Below are 13288 nucleotides of genomic sequence, written 5' to 3' on the forward strand. Positions count from 1 at the left end.
GAACTACGAATTCTGATTTACTCACCTGTAATCAGGAGAGAACCCAGTGCTGCATCTTTTAGCCCAGCACTCACCCTGAAAAGCAATTCTAAGCGTACTTACCAATAACTTGTATTTCCTTCCATAAGAATCCATTGTGTGGTTTTCAGCAGAAAAGTTTCTAAGTGTCCAATTTTGAAAGGTACAAGTATTCCTCTAAAATCAGCCGACCTACGAATTCTGATTTACTCACCTGTTATCATGAGAGAACCCAGGGCTGCATCTTTTAGCCCAGCACTGACCCTGAAAAGTAATTCTAAGCGTACTTACCAGTAACTTGCATTTCCTTCCATAGGAATCCATTGTGTGGTTTTCAGCAGAAAAGTTTCTAAGTGTCCATTTTTGAAACGTACAAATATTCCTCTAAAATCAACCTAACTACGAATTCCGATTTACTCACCTGTAATCAGGAGGGAACCCAGTGCTGCATCTTTTAGCCCAGCACTGACACTGAAAAGTAATTCTAAGCGTACTTACCAGTAACTTGTATTTCCTTCCATAGGAATCCATTGTGTGGTTTTCAGCAGAAAAGTGTCATAAGTGTCCAATTTTGAAACGTACAAATATTCCTCTAAAATCAGCCAAACTACGAATTCCGATTCACTCACCTGTAATCAGGAGAGAACCCAGTGCTGCATCTTTTAGCCCAGCACTGACCCTGAAAAGTAATTCTAAGCGTACTTACCAGTAACTTGTATTTCCTTCCATAGGAATCCATTGTGTTGTTTTCAGCAGAAAACTTTCTAAGTGTCCAATTTTGAAAGGTACAAATATTCCTCTAAAATCAGCCGAACTACGAATTCCGATTTACTCACCTGTGATCAGGAGGGAAACCAGTGCTGCATCTTTTAGCCCAGCACTGACCCTGAAAAGTAATTCTAAGCGTACTTACCAGTAACTTGTATTTCTTTCCATAGGAATCCATTGTGTGGTTTTCACCAGAAAATGTTCTGTGTCCAATTTTGAAACGTACAAATATTCCTCTAAAACCAGCCGAACTACGAATTCCGATTCACTCACCTGTAATCAGGAGAGAACCCAGTCCTGCATCTTTTAGCCCAGCACCAACCCTGAAAAGTAATTCTTAAGCGTACTTACCAGTAAGTTGTATTTCCTTCCATAGGAATCCATTGTGTGGTTTTCAGCAGAAAAGTTTCGAAGAGTCCAATTTTGAAACGTGCAAATATTCCTCTAAAACCAGCCGAACTACGAATTCCGATTTACTCACCTGTAATCAGGAGGGAACCCAGTGCTGCATCTTTTAGGCCAGCACTGACCCTGAAAAGTAATTCTAAGCATACTTACCAGTAACTTGTATTTCCTTCCATAGGACTCCATTGTGTGGTTTTCAGCAGAAAAGTGTCATAAGTGTCCAATTTTGAAACGTACAAATATTCCTCTAAAATCAACCGAACTACGAATTCCGATTCACTCACCTTTAATCAGGAGAGAACCCAGTGCTGCATCTTTTAGCCCAGCACTGACCCTGAAAAGTAATTCTAAGCGTACTTACCAGTAACTTGTATTTCCTTCCATAGGAATCCATTGTGTTGTTTTCAGCAGAAAAGTTTCGAAGTGTCCAATTTTGAAACGTACAAATATTCCTCTAAAATCAGCCGAACTACGAATTCCGATTAACTCACCTGTAATCAGGAGAGAACCCAGTGCTGCATCTTTTAGCCCAGTACTGACCCTGAAAAGCAATTCTAAGCGTACTTACCAGTAACTTGTATTTCCTTCCATAAGAATCCATTGTGTGGTTTTCAGCAGAAAAGTTTCTAAGTGTCCAATTTTGAAAGGTACAAATATTCCTCTAAAATCAGCCGAACTACGAATTCCGATTTACTCACCTGTTATCATGAGAGAACCCAGGGCTGCATCTTTTAGCCCAGCACTGACCCTGAAAAGTAATTCTAAGCGTAATTACCAGTAACTTGCATTTCCTTCCCTAGGAATCCATTGTGTTTTCAGCAGAAAAGTTTCGAAGAGTCCAATTTTGAAACATACAAATATTCCTCTAAAATCAGCCGAACTACGAATTCCGATTTACTCACCTGTAATCAGGAGAGAACCCAGTGCTGCATCTTTTAGGGCAGCACTGACCCTGAAAAGCAATTCTAAGCGTACTTACCAGTAACTTGTATTTCCTTCCATAAGAATCCATTGTGTGGTTTTCAGCAGAAAAGTTTCTAAGTGTCCAATTTTGAAAGGTACAAATATTCCTCTAAAATCAGCCGCACTACGAATTCCGATTTACTTACCTGTAATCATGAGAGAACCCAGGGCTGCATCTTTTAGCCCAGCACTGACCCTGAAAAGTAATTCTAAGCGTACTTACCAGTAACTTGCATTTCCTTCCATAGGAATCCATTGTGTGGTTTTCACCAGAAAATGTTCTGTGTCCAATTTTGAAACGTACAAATATTCCTCTAAAACCAGCCGAACTACGAATTCCGAATTACTTACCTGTTTTCATGAGAGAACCCAGGGCTGCATCTTTTAGCCCAGCACTGACTCTGAAAAGTAATTCTAAGCGTACTTACCAGTAACTTGTATTTCCTTCCATAGGAATCCATTGTGTGGTTTTCAGCAGAAAAGTTTCGAAGAGTCCAATTTTGAAACTTACAAATATTACTCTAAAATCAGCCGAACTACAAATTCCGATTTACTCACCTGTAATCAGGAAAGAAGCCAGTGCTGCATCTTTTAGGGCAGCACTGACCCTGAAAAGCAATTCTAAGCGTACTTACCAGTAACTTGTATTTCCTTCCATAGGAATCCATTGTGTGGTTTTCAGCAGAAAAGTGTCATAAGTGTCCAATTTTGAAACGTACAAATATTCCTCTAAAATCAGCCAAACTACGAATTCCGATTCACTCACCTGTAATCAGGAGAGAACCCAGTGCTGCATCTTTTAGCCCAGCACTGACCCTGAAAAGTAATTCTAAGCGTACTTACCAGTAACTTGTATTTCCTTCCATAGGAATCCATTGTGTTGTTTTCAGCAGAAATGTTTGGAAGAGTCCAATTTTGAAACGTACAAATATTCCTCTAAAATCAGCCGAACTACGAATTCCGATTTACTCACCTGTAATCAGGAGAGAACCCAGTGCTGCATCTTTTAGCCCAGCACAGACCCTGAAAAGCAATTCTAAGCATACTTACCAGTAACTTGTATTTCCTTCCATAGGAATCCATTGTGTGGTTTTCAGCAGAAAACTTTCTAAGTGTCCAATTTTGAAAGGTACAAATATTCCTCTAAAATCAGCCGAACTACGAATTCCGATTTACTCACCTGTAATCAGGAGGGAACCCAGTGCTGCATCTTTTAGCCCAGCACTGACCCTGAAAAGTAATTCTAAGCGTACTTACCAGTAACTTGTATTTCTTTCCATAGGAATCCATTGTGTGGTTTTCACCAGAAAATGTTCTGTGTCCAATTTTGAAACGTACAAATATTCCTCTAAAACCAGCCGAACTACGAATTCCGATTCACTCACCTGTAATCAGGAGAGAACCCAGTCCTGCATCTTTTAGCCCAGCACCAACCCTGAAAAGTAATTCTTAAGCGTACTTACCAGTAAGTTGTATTTCCTTCCATAGGAATCCATTGTGTGGTTTTCAGCAGAAAAGTTTTGAAGAGTCCAATTTTGAAACGTGCAAATATTCCTCTAAAACCAGCCGAACTACGAATTCCGATTTACTCACCTGTAATCAGGAGGGAACCCAGTGCTGCATCTTTTAGGCCAGCACTGACCCTGAAAAGTAATTCTAAGCATACTTACCAGTAACTTGTATTTCCTTCCATAGGACTCCATTGTGTGGTTTTCAGCAGAAAAGTGTCATAAGTGTCCAATTTTGAAACGTACAAATATTCCTCTAAAATCAGCCGAACTACGAATTCCGATTCACTCACCTTTAATCAGGAGAGAACCCAGTGCTGCATCTTTTAGCCCAGCACTGACCCTGAAAAGTAATTCTAAGCGTACTTACCAGTAACTTGTATTTCCTTCCATAGGAATCCATTGTGTTGTTTTCAGCAGAAAAGTTTCGAAGTGTCCAATTTTGAAACGTACAAATATTCCTCTAAAATCAGCCGAACTACGAATTCCGATTAACTCACCTGTAATCAGGAGAGAACCCAGTGCTGCATCTTTTAGCCCAGTACTGACCCTGAAAAGCAATTCTAAGCGTACTTACCAGTAACTTGTATTTCCTTCCATAAGAATCCATTGTGTGGTTTTCAGCAGAAAAGTTTCTAAGTGTCCAATTTTGAAAGGTACAAATATTCCTCTAAAATCAGCCGAACTACGAATTCCGATTTACTCACCTGTTATCATGAGAGAACCCAGGGCTGCATCTTTTAGCCCAGCACTGACCCTGAAAAGTAATTCTAAGCGTAATTACCAGTAACTTGCATTTCCTTCCCTAGGAATCCATTGTGTTTTCAGCAGAAAAGTTTCGAAGAGTCCAATTTTGAAACATACAAATATTCCTCTAAAATCAGCCGAACTACGAATTCCGATTTACTCACCTGTAATCAGGAGAGAACCCAGTGCTGCATCTTTTAGGGCAGCACTGACCCTGAAAAGCAATTCTAAGCGTACTTACCAGTAACTTGTATTTCCTTCCATAAGAATCCATTGTGTGGTTTTCAGCAGAAAAGTTTCTAAGTGTCCAAGTTTGAAAGGTACAAATATTCCTCTAAAATCAGCCGCACTACGAATTCCGATTTACTTACCTGTAATCATGAGAGAACCCAGGGCTGCATCTTTTAGCCCAGCACTGACCCTGAAAAGTAATTCTAAGCGTACTTACCAGTAACTTGCATTTCCTTCCATAGGAATCCATTGTGGGGTTTTCAGCAGAAAAGTTTCGAAGAGTCCAATTTTGAAACGTACAAATATTCCTCTAAAATCAGCCGAACTACGAATTCTGATTTACTCACCTGTGATCAGGAGAGAACCCAGTGCTGCATCTTTTAGCCCAGCACTGACCCTGAAAAGCAATTCTAAGCGTACTTACCAATAACTTGTATTTCCTTCCATAAGAATCCATTGTGTGGTTTTCAGCAGAAAAGTTTCTAAGTGTCCAATTTTGAAAGGTACAAGTATTCCTCTAAAATCAGCCGACCTACGAATTCCGATTTACTCACCTGTTATCATGAGAGAACCCAGGGCTGCATCTTTTAGCCCAGCACTGACCCTGAAAAGTAATTCTAAGCGTACTTACCAGTAACTTGCATTTCCTTCCATAGGAATCCATTGTGTGGTTTTCAGCAGAAAAGTTTCTAAGTGTCCATTTTTGAAACGTACAAATATTCCTCTAAAATCAACCGAACTACGAATTCCGATTTACTCACCTGTAATCAGGAGGGAACCCAGTGCTGCATCTTTTAGCCCAGCAATGACACTGAAAAGTAATTCTAAGCGTACTTACCAGTAACTTGTATTTCCTTCCATAGGAATCCATTGTGTGGTTTTCAGCAGAAAAGTGTCATAAGTGTCCAATTTTGAAACGTACAAATATTCCTCTAAAATCAGCCAAACTACGAATTCCGATTCACTCACCTGTAATCAGGAGAGAACCCAGTGCTGCATCTTTTAGCCCAGCACTGACCCTGAAAAGTAATTCTAAGCGTACTTACCAGTAACTTGTATTTCCTTCCATAGGAATCCATTGTGTTGTTTTCAGCAGAAATGTTTGGAAGAGTCCAATTTTGAAACGTACAAATATTCCTCTAAAATCAGCCGAACTACGAATTCCGATTTACTCACCTGTAATCAGGAGAGAACCCAGTGCTGCATCTTTTAGCCCAGCACAGACCCTGAAAAGCAATTCTAAGAACTACGAATTCCGATTTACTCACCTGTTATCATGAGAGAACCCAGGGCTGCATCTTTTAGCCCAGCACTGACCCTGAAAAGTAATTCTAAGCCTAATTACCAGTAACTTGCATTTCCTTCCCTAGGAATCCATTGTGTTTTCAGCAGAAAAGTTTCGAAGAGTCCAATTTTGAAACATACAAATATTCCTCTAAAATCAGCCGAACTACGAATTCCGATTTACTCACCTGTAATCAGGAGAGAACCCAGTGCTGTATCTTTTAGCCCAGCACTGACCCTGAAAAGCAATTCTAAGCGTACTTACCAGTAACTTATATTTCCTTCCATAGGAATCCATTGTGTGGTTTTCAGCAGAAAAGTTTCTAAGTGTCCAATTTTGAAAGGTACAAATATTCCTCTAAAATCAGCCGAACTACGAATTCCGATTTACTCACCTGTTATCAGGAGAGAACCCAGAGCTGCATCTTTCAGCCCAGCACTGACTCTGAAAAATAATTCTAAGCGTACTTACCAGTAACTTGTATTTCCTTCCATAGGAATCCATTCTGTGGTTTTCAGCAGAAAAGTTTCTAAGTGTCCAATTTTGAAAGGTACAAATATTCCTCTAAAATCAGCCAAACTACGAATTCCGATTTACTCACCTATAGTCAGGAGAGAACCCAGTGCTGCATCTTTTAGCCCAGCAGTGACCCTGAAAAGTAATTCTAAGCGTACTTACCAGTGACTTTTATTTCCTTCCATAGGAATCCACTGTGTGGTTTTCACCAGAAAATGTTCTAAGTGTCCAAGTTTGAAACGTACAAATATTCCTCTAAAATCAGCCGAACTACGAATTCCGATTAACTCACCTGTAATCAGGAGAGAACCCAGTGCTGCATCTTTTAGCCCAGCACTGACCCTGAAAAGTAATTCTAAGCGTACTTACCAGTAACTTGTATTTCCTTCCATAGGAATCCACTGTGTGGTTTTCACCAGAAAATGTTCTGTGTCCAATTTTGAAACGTAGAAATATTCCTCTAAAATCAGCCGAACTACGAATTCCGATTTACTCACCTGTAATCACGAGAGAACACGGTGCTGCATCTTTTAGCCCAGCACTGACCCTGAAAAGTATTTCTAAGCGTACTTACCAGTAACTTGTATTTCCTTCCATAGGAATCTATTGTGTGTTTTTCAGCAGAAAAGTGTCATAAGTGTCCAATTTTGAAACGTACAAATATTCCTCTAAAATCAGCCGAACTACGAATTCGACTCACTCACCTGCAATCATGAGAGAACCCAGTGCTGCATCTTTTAGCCCTGCACTGACCCTAAAAAGTAATTCTAAGCGTACTTACCAGTAACTTGTATTTCCTTCCATAGGAATCCATTGTGTGGTTTTCAGCAGAAAAGTTTCGAAGAGTCCAATTTTGAAACGTACAAATATTCCTCTAAACCCAGCCGAACTACGAATTCCGATTTACTCACCTGTAATCAGGAGGGAACCCAGTGCTGCATCTTTTAGCCCAGCACTGACCCTGAAAAGTAATTCTAAGCATACTTACCAGTAACTTGTATTTCCTTCCATAGGAATCCATTGTGTGGTTTTCAGCAGAAAAGTGTCATAAGTGTCCAATTTTGAAACGTACAAATATTCCTCTAAAATCAGCCGAACTACGAATTCCGATTTACTCACCTGTTATCAGGAGAGAACCCAGAGCTGCATCTTTCAGCCCAGCACTGACTCTGAAAAATAATTCTAAGCGTACTTACCAGTAACTTGTATTTCCTTCCATAGGAATCCATTCTGTGGTTTTCAGCAGAAAAGTTTCTAAGTGTCCAATTTTGAAAGGTACAAATATTCCTCTAAAATCAGCCAAACTACGAATTCCGATTTACTCACCTATAGTCAGGAGAGAACCCAGTGCTGCATCTTTTAGCCCAGCAGTGACCCTGAAAAGTAATTCTAAGCGTACTTACCAGTGACTTTTATTTCCTTCCATAGGAATCCACTGTGTGGTTTTCACCAGAAAATGTTCTAAGTGTCCAATTTTGAAACGTACAAATATTCCTCTAAAATCAGCCGAACTACGAATTCCGATTAACTCACCTGTAATCAGGAGAGAACCCAGTGCTGCATCTTTTAGCCCAGCACTGACCCTGAAAAGTAATTCTAAGCGTACTTACCAGTAACTTGTATTTCCTTCCATAGGAATCCACTGTGTGGTTTTCACCAGAAAATGTTCTGTGTCCAATTTTGAAACGTAGAAATATTCCTCTAAAATCAGCCGAACTACGAATTCCGATTTACTCACCTGTAATCACGAGAGAACACGGTGCTGCATCTTTTAGCCCAGCACTGACCCTGAAAAGTATTTCTAAGCGTACTTACCAGTAACTTGTATTTCCTTCCATAGGAATCTATTGTGTGTTTTTCAGCAGAAAAGTGTCATAAGTGTCCAATTTTGAAACGTACAAATATTCCTCTAAAATCAGCCGAACTACGAATTCGATTCACTCACCTGCAATCATGAGAGAACCCAGTGCTGCATCTTTTAGCCCTGCACTGACCCTAAAAAGTAATTCTAAGCGTACTTACCAGTAACTTGTATTTCCTTCCATAGGAATCCATTGTGTGGTTTTCAGCAGAAAAGTTTCGAAGAGTCCAATTTTGAAACGTACAAATATTCCTCTAAACCCAGCCGAACTACGAATTCCGATTTACTCACCTGTAATCAGGAGGGAACCCAGTGCTGCATCTTTTAGCCCAGCACTGACCCTGAAAAGTAATTCTAAGCATACTTACCAGTAACTTGTATTTCCTTCCATAGGAATCCATTGTGTGGTTTTCAGCAGAAAAGTGTCATAAGTGTCCAATTTTGAAACGTACAAATATTCCTCTAAAATCAGCCGAACTACGAATTCTGATTTACTCACCTGTAATCAGGAGAGAACCCAGTGCTGCATCTTTTAGCCCAGCACTGACCCTCAAAAGCAATTCTAAGCGTACTTACCAGTAACTTGTATTTCCTTCCATATGAATCCATTGTGTGGTTTTCAGCAGAAAAGTTTCTAAGTGTCCAATTTTGAAAGGTACAAATATTCCTCTAAAATCAGCCGAACTACGAATTCCGATTTACTCACCTGTTATCATGAGAGAACCCAGGGCTGCATCTTTTAGCCCAGCACTGACCCTGAAAAGTAATTCTAAGCGTACTTACCAGTAACTTGCATTTCCTCCCATAGGAATCCATTGTGTGGTTTTCAGCAGAAAAGTTTCTAAGTGTCCATTTTTGAAATGTACAAATATTCCTCTAAAATCAACCGAACTGCGAATTCCGATTTACTCACCTGTAATCAGGAGAGAACCCAGTGCTGCATCTTTTAGCCCAGCACTGACCCTGAAAAGTAATTCTAAGCGTACTTACCAGTAACTTGTATTTCTTTCCATAGGAATCCATTGTGTGGTTTTCACCAGAAAATGTTCTAAGTGTCCAATTTTGAAACGTAAAAATATTCCTCTAAAACCAGCCGAACTACGAATTCCGATTTACTCACCTGTAATCAGGAGGGAACCCAGTGCTGCATCTTTTAGCCCAGCACTGACCCTGAAAAGTAATTCTAAGCGTACTTACCAGTAACTTGTATTTCCTTCCATAGGAATCCATTGTGTGGTTTTCAGCAGAAAAGTGTCATAAGTGTCCAATTTTGAAACGTACAAATATTCCTCTAAAATCAGCCGAACTACGAATTCCGATTCACTCACCTGTAATCAGGAGAGAACCCAGTGCTGCATCTTTTAGCCCAGCACTGACCCTGAAAAGTAATTCTAAGCATACTTACCAGTAACTTGTATTTCCTTCCATAGAAATCCATTGTGGGGTTTTCAGCAGAAAAGTTTCGAAGAGTCCAATTTTGAAACGTACAAATATTCCTCTAAAACCAGTCGAACTACGAATTCCGATTTACTCACCTGTAATCAGGAGGGAACCCAGTGCTGCATCTTTTAGCCCAGCACTGACCCTGAAAAGTAATTCTAAGCGTACTTACCAGTAACTTGCATTTCCTTCCATAGGAATCCATTGTGTGGTTTTCAGCAGAAAAGTTTCTAAGTGTCCATTTTTGAAACGTACAAATATTCCTCTAAAATCAACCGAACTACGAATTCCGATTTACTCACCTGTAATCAGGAGAGAACCCAGTGCTGCATCTTTTAGCCCAGCACTGACCCTGAAAAGTAATTCTAAGCGTACTTACCAGTAACTTGTATTTCTTTCCATAGGAATCCATTGTGTGGTTTTCACCAGAAAATGTTCTAAGTGTCCAATTTTGAAACGTAAAAATATTCCTCTAAAACCAGCCGAACTACGAATTCCGATTTACTCACCTGTAATCAGGAGGGAACCCAGTGCTGCATCTTTTAGCCCAGCACAGACCCTGAAAAGCAATTCTAAGCATACTTACCAGTAACTTGTATTTCCTTCCATAGGAATCCATTGTGTGGTTTTCAGCAGAAAAGTTTCTGAGTGTCCAATTTTGAAAGGTACAAATATTCCTCTAAAATCAGCCGAACTATGAATTCCGATTTACTCACCTGTAATCAGGAGGGAACCCAGTGCTGCATCTTTTAGCCCAGCACTGACCCTGAAAAGTAATTTTAAGCGTACTTACCAGTAACTTGTATTTCCTTCCATAGGAATCCATTGTGTGGTTTTCAGCAGAAAAGTGTCATAAGTGTCCAATTTTGAACCATTCAAATATTCCTCTAAGATCAGCCGAACTACGAATTCCGATTCACTCACCTGTAATCAGGAGAGAACCCAGTGCTGCATCTTTTAGCCCAGCACCGACCCTGAAAAGTAATTCTTAAGCGTACTTACCAGTAACTTGTATTTCCTTCTATAGGAATCCATTGTGTGGTTTTCAGCAGAAAAGTTTCGAAGAGTCCAATTTTGAAACGTACAAATATTCCTCTAAAACCAGCCGAACAACGAATTCCGATTTACTCACCTGTAATCAGGAGGGAACCCAGTGCTGCATATTTTAGCCCAGCACTGACCCTGAAAAGTAATTATAAGCATACTTACCAGTAACTTGTATTTCCTTCCATAGGAATCCATTGTGTGGTTTTCAGCAGAAAAGTGTCATAAGTGTCCAATTTTGAAACGTACAAATATTCCTCTAAAATCAGCCGAACTACGAATTCCGATTCACTCACCTTTAATCAGGAGAGAACCCAGTGCTGCATCTTTTAGCCCAGCACTGACCCTGAAAAGTAATTCTAAGCGTACTTACCAGTAACTTGTATTTCCTTCCATAGGAATCCATTGTGTTGTTTTCAGCAGAAAAGTTTCTAAGTGTCCAATTTTGAAAGGTACAAATATTCCTCTAAAATCAGCCGAACTACGAATTCCGATTTACTCACCTGTTATCATGAGAGAACCCAGGGCTGCATCTTTTATCCCAGCACTGACCCTGAAAAGTAATTCTAAGCGTACTTACCAGTAACTTGCATTTCCTTCCATAGGAATTCATTGTGTGGTTTTCAGCAGAAAAGTTTCTAAGTGTCCATTTTTGAAACGTACAAATATTCCTCTAAAATCAACCGAACTACGAATTCCGATTTACTCTCCTGTAATCAGGAGGGAACCCAGTGCTGCATCTTCTAGCCCAGCACTGACCCTGAAAAGTAATTCTAAGCGTACTTACCAGTAACTTGCATTTCCTTCCATATGAATCCATTGTGTGGTTTTCAGCAGAGCAGTTTCTAAGGGTCCATTTTTGAAACGTACAAATATTCCTCTAAAATCAACTGAACTACGAATTCCGATGTACTCACCTATCAGGACAGAACCCGGGGCTGCATCTTTTTGCCCAGCACTGACCCTGAAAAGTAATTCTAAGCGTACTTACCAGTAACTTGTATTTCCTTCCATAGGAATCCATTGTGTGGTTTTCAGCAGAAAAGTGTCATAAGTGTCCAATTTTGAAACGTACAAATATTCCTCTAAAATCAGCTGAACTACGAATTCCGATTCACTCACCTTTAATCAGGAGAGAACCCAGTGCTGCATCTTTTAGCCCAGCACTGACCCTGAAAAGTAATTCTAAGCGTACTTACCAGTAACTTGTATTTCCTTCCATAGGAATCCATTGTGTTGTTTTCAGCAGAAAAGTTTCGAAGAGTCCAATTTTGAAACGTACAAATATTCCTCTAAAATCAGCCGAACTACAAATTCCGATTTACTCACCTGTAATCAGGAGAGAACCCAGTGCTGCATCTTTTAGCCCAGCACTGACCCTGAAAAGCAATTCTAAGCGTACTTACCAGTAACTTGTATTTCCTTCCATAAGAATCCATTGTGTGGTTTTCAGCAGAAAAGTTTCTAAGTGTCCAATTTTGAAAGGTACAAGTATTCCTCTAAAATCAGCCGACCTACGAATTCCGATTTACTCACCTGTTATCATGAGAGAACCCAGGGCTGCATCTTTTAGCCCAGCACTGACCCTGAAAAGTAATTCTAAGCGTACTTACCAGTAACTTGCATTTCATTCCATAGGAATCCATTGTGTGGTTTTCAGCAGAAAAGTTTCTAAGTGTCCATTTTTGAAACGTACAAATATTCCTCTAAAATCAACCGAACTACGAATTCCGATTTACTCACCTGTAATCAGGAGAGAACCCAGTGCTGCATCTTTTAGCCCAGCACTGACCCTGAAAAGTAATTCTAAGCGTACTTACCAGTAACTTGTATTTCTTTCCATAGGAATCTATTGTGTGGTTTTCACCAGAAAATGTTCTAAGTGTCCAATTTTGAAACCTACAAATATTCCTCTAAAACCAGCCGAACTACGAATTCCGATTTACTCACCTGTAATCAGGAGGGAACCCAGTGCTGCATCTTTTAGCCCTCACTGACCCTGAAAAGTAATTCTAAGCGTACTTACCAGTAACTTGTATTTCCTTCCAAAGGAATCCATTGTGTGGTTTTCAGCAGAAAAGTGTCATAAGTGTCCAATTTTGAAACGTACAAATATTCCTCTAAAATCAGCCGAACTACGAATTCCGATTCACTCACCTGTAATCAGGAGAGAACCCAGTGCTGCATCTTTTAGCCCAGCACTGACCCTGAAAAGTAATTCTAAGCGTACTTGCCAATAACTTGTATTTCCTTCCATAGGAATCCATTGTGTTGTTTTTAGCAGAAAAGTTTCTAAGTGTCCAATTTTGAAAGGTACAAATATTCCTCTAAAATCAGCCGAACTACGAATTCCGATTTACTCACCTGTTATCATGAGAGAACCCAGGGCTGCATCTTTTAGCCCAGCACTGACCCTGAAAAGTAATTCTAAGCGTACTTACCAGTAACTTGCATTTCCTTCCATAGGAATTCATTGTGTGGTTTTCAGCAGAAAAGTTTCTA

The sequence above is a fragment of the Triturus cristatus genome, chromosome 1_1, assembly GCF_964204655.1.
Source record: "Triturus cristatus chromosome 1_1, aTriCri1.1, whole genome shotgun sequence".
NCBI lineage: Eukaryota > Metazoa > Chordata > Amphibia > Caudata > Salamandridae > Triturus > Triturus cristatus.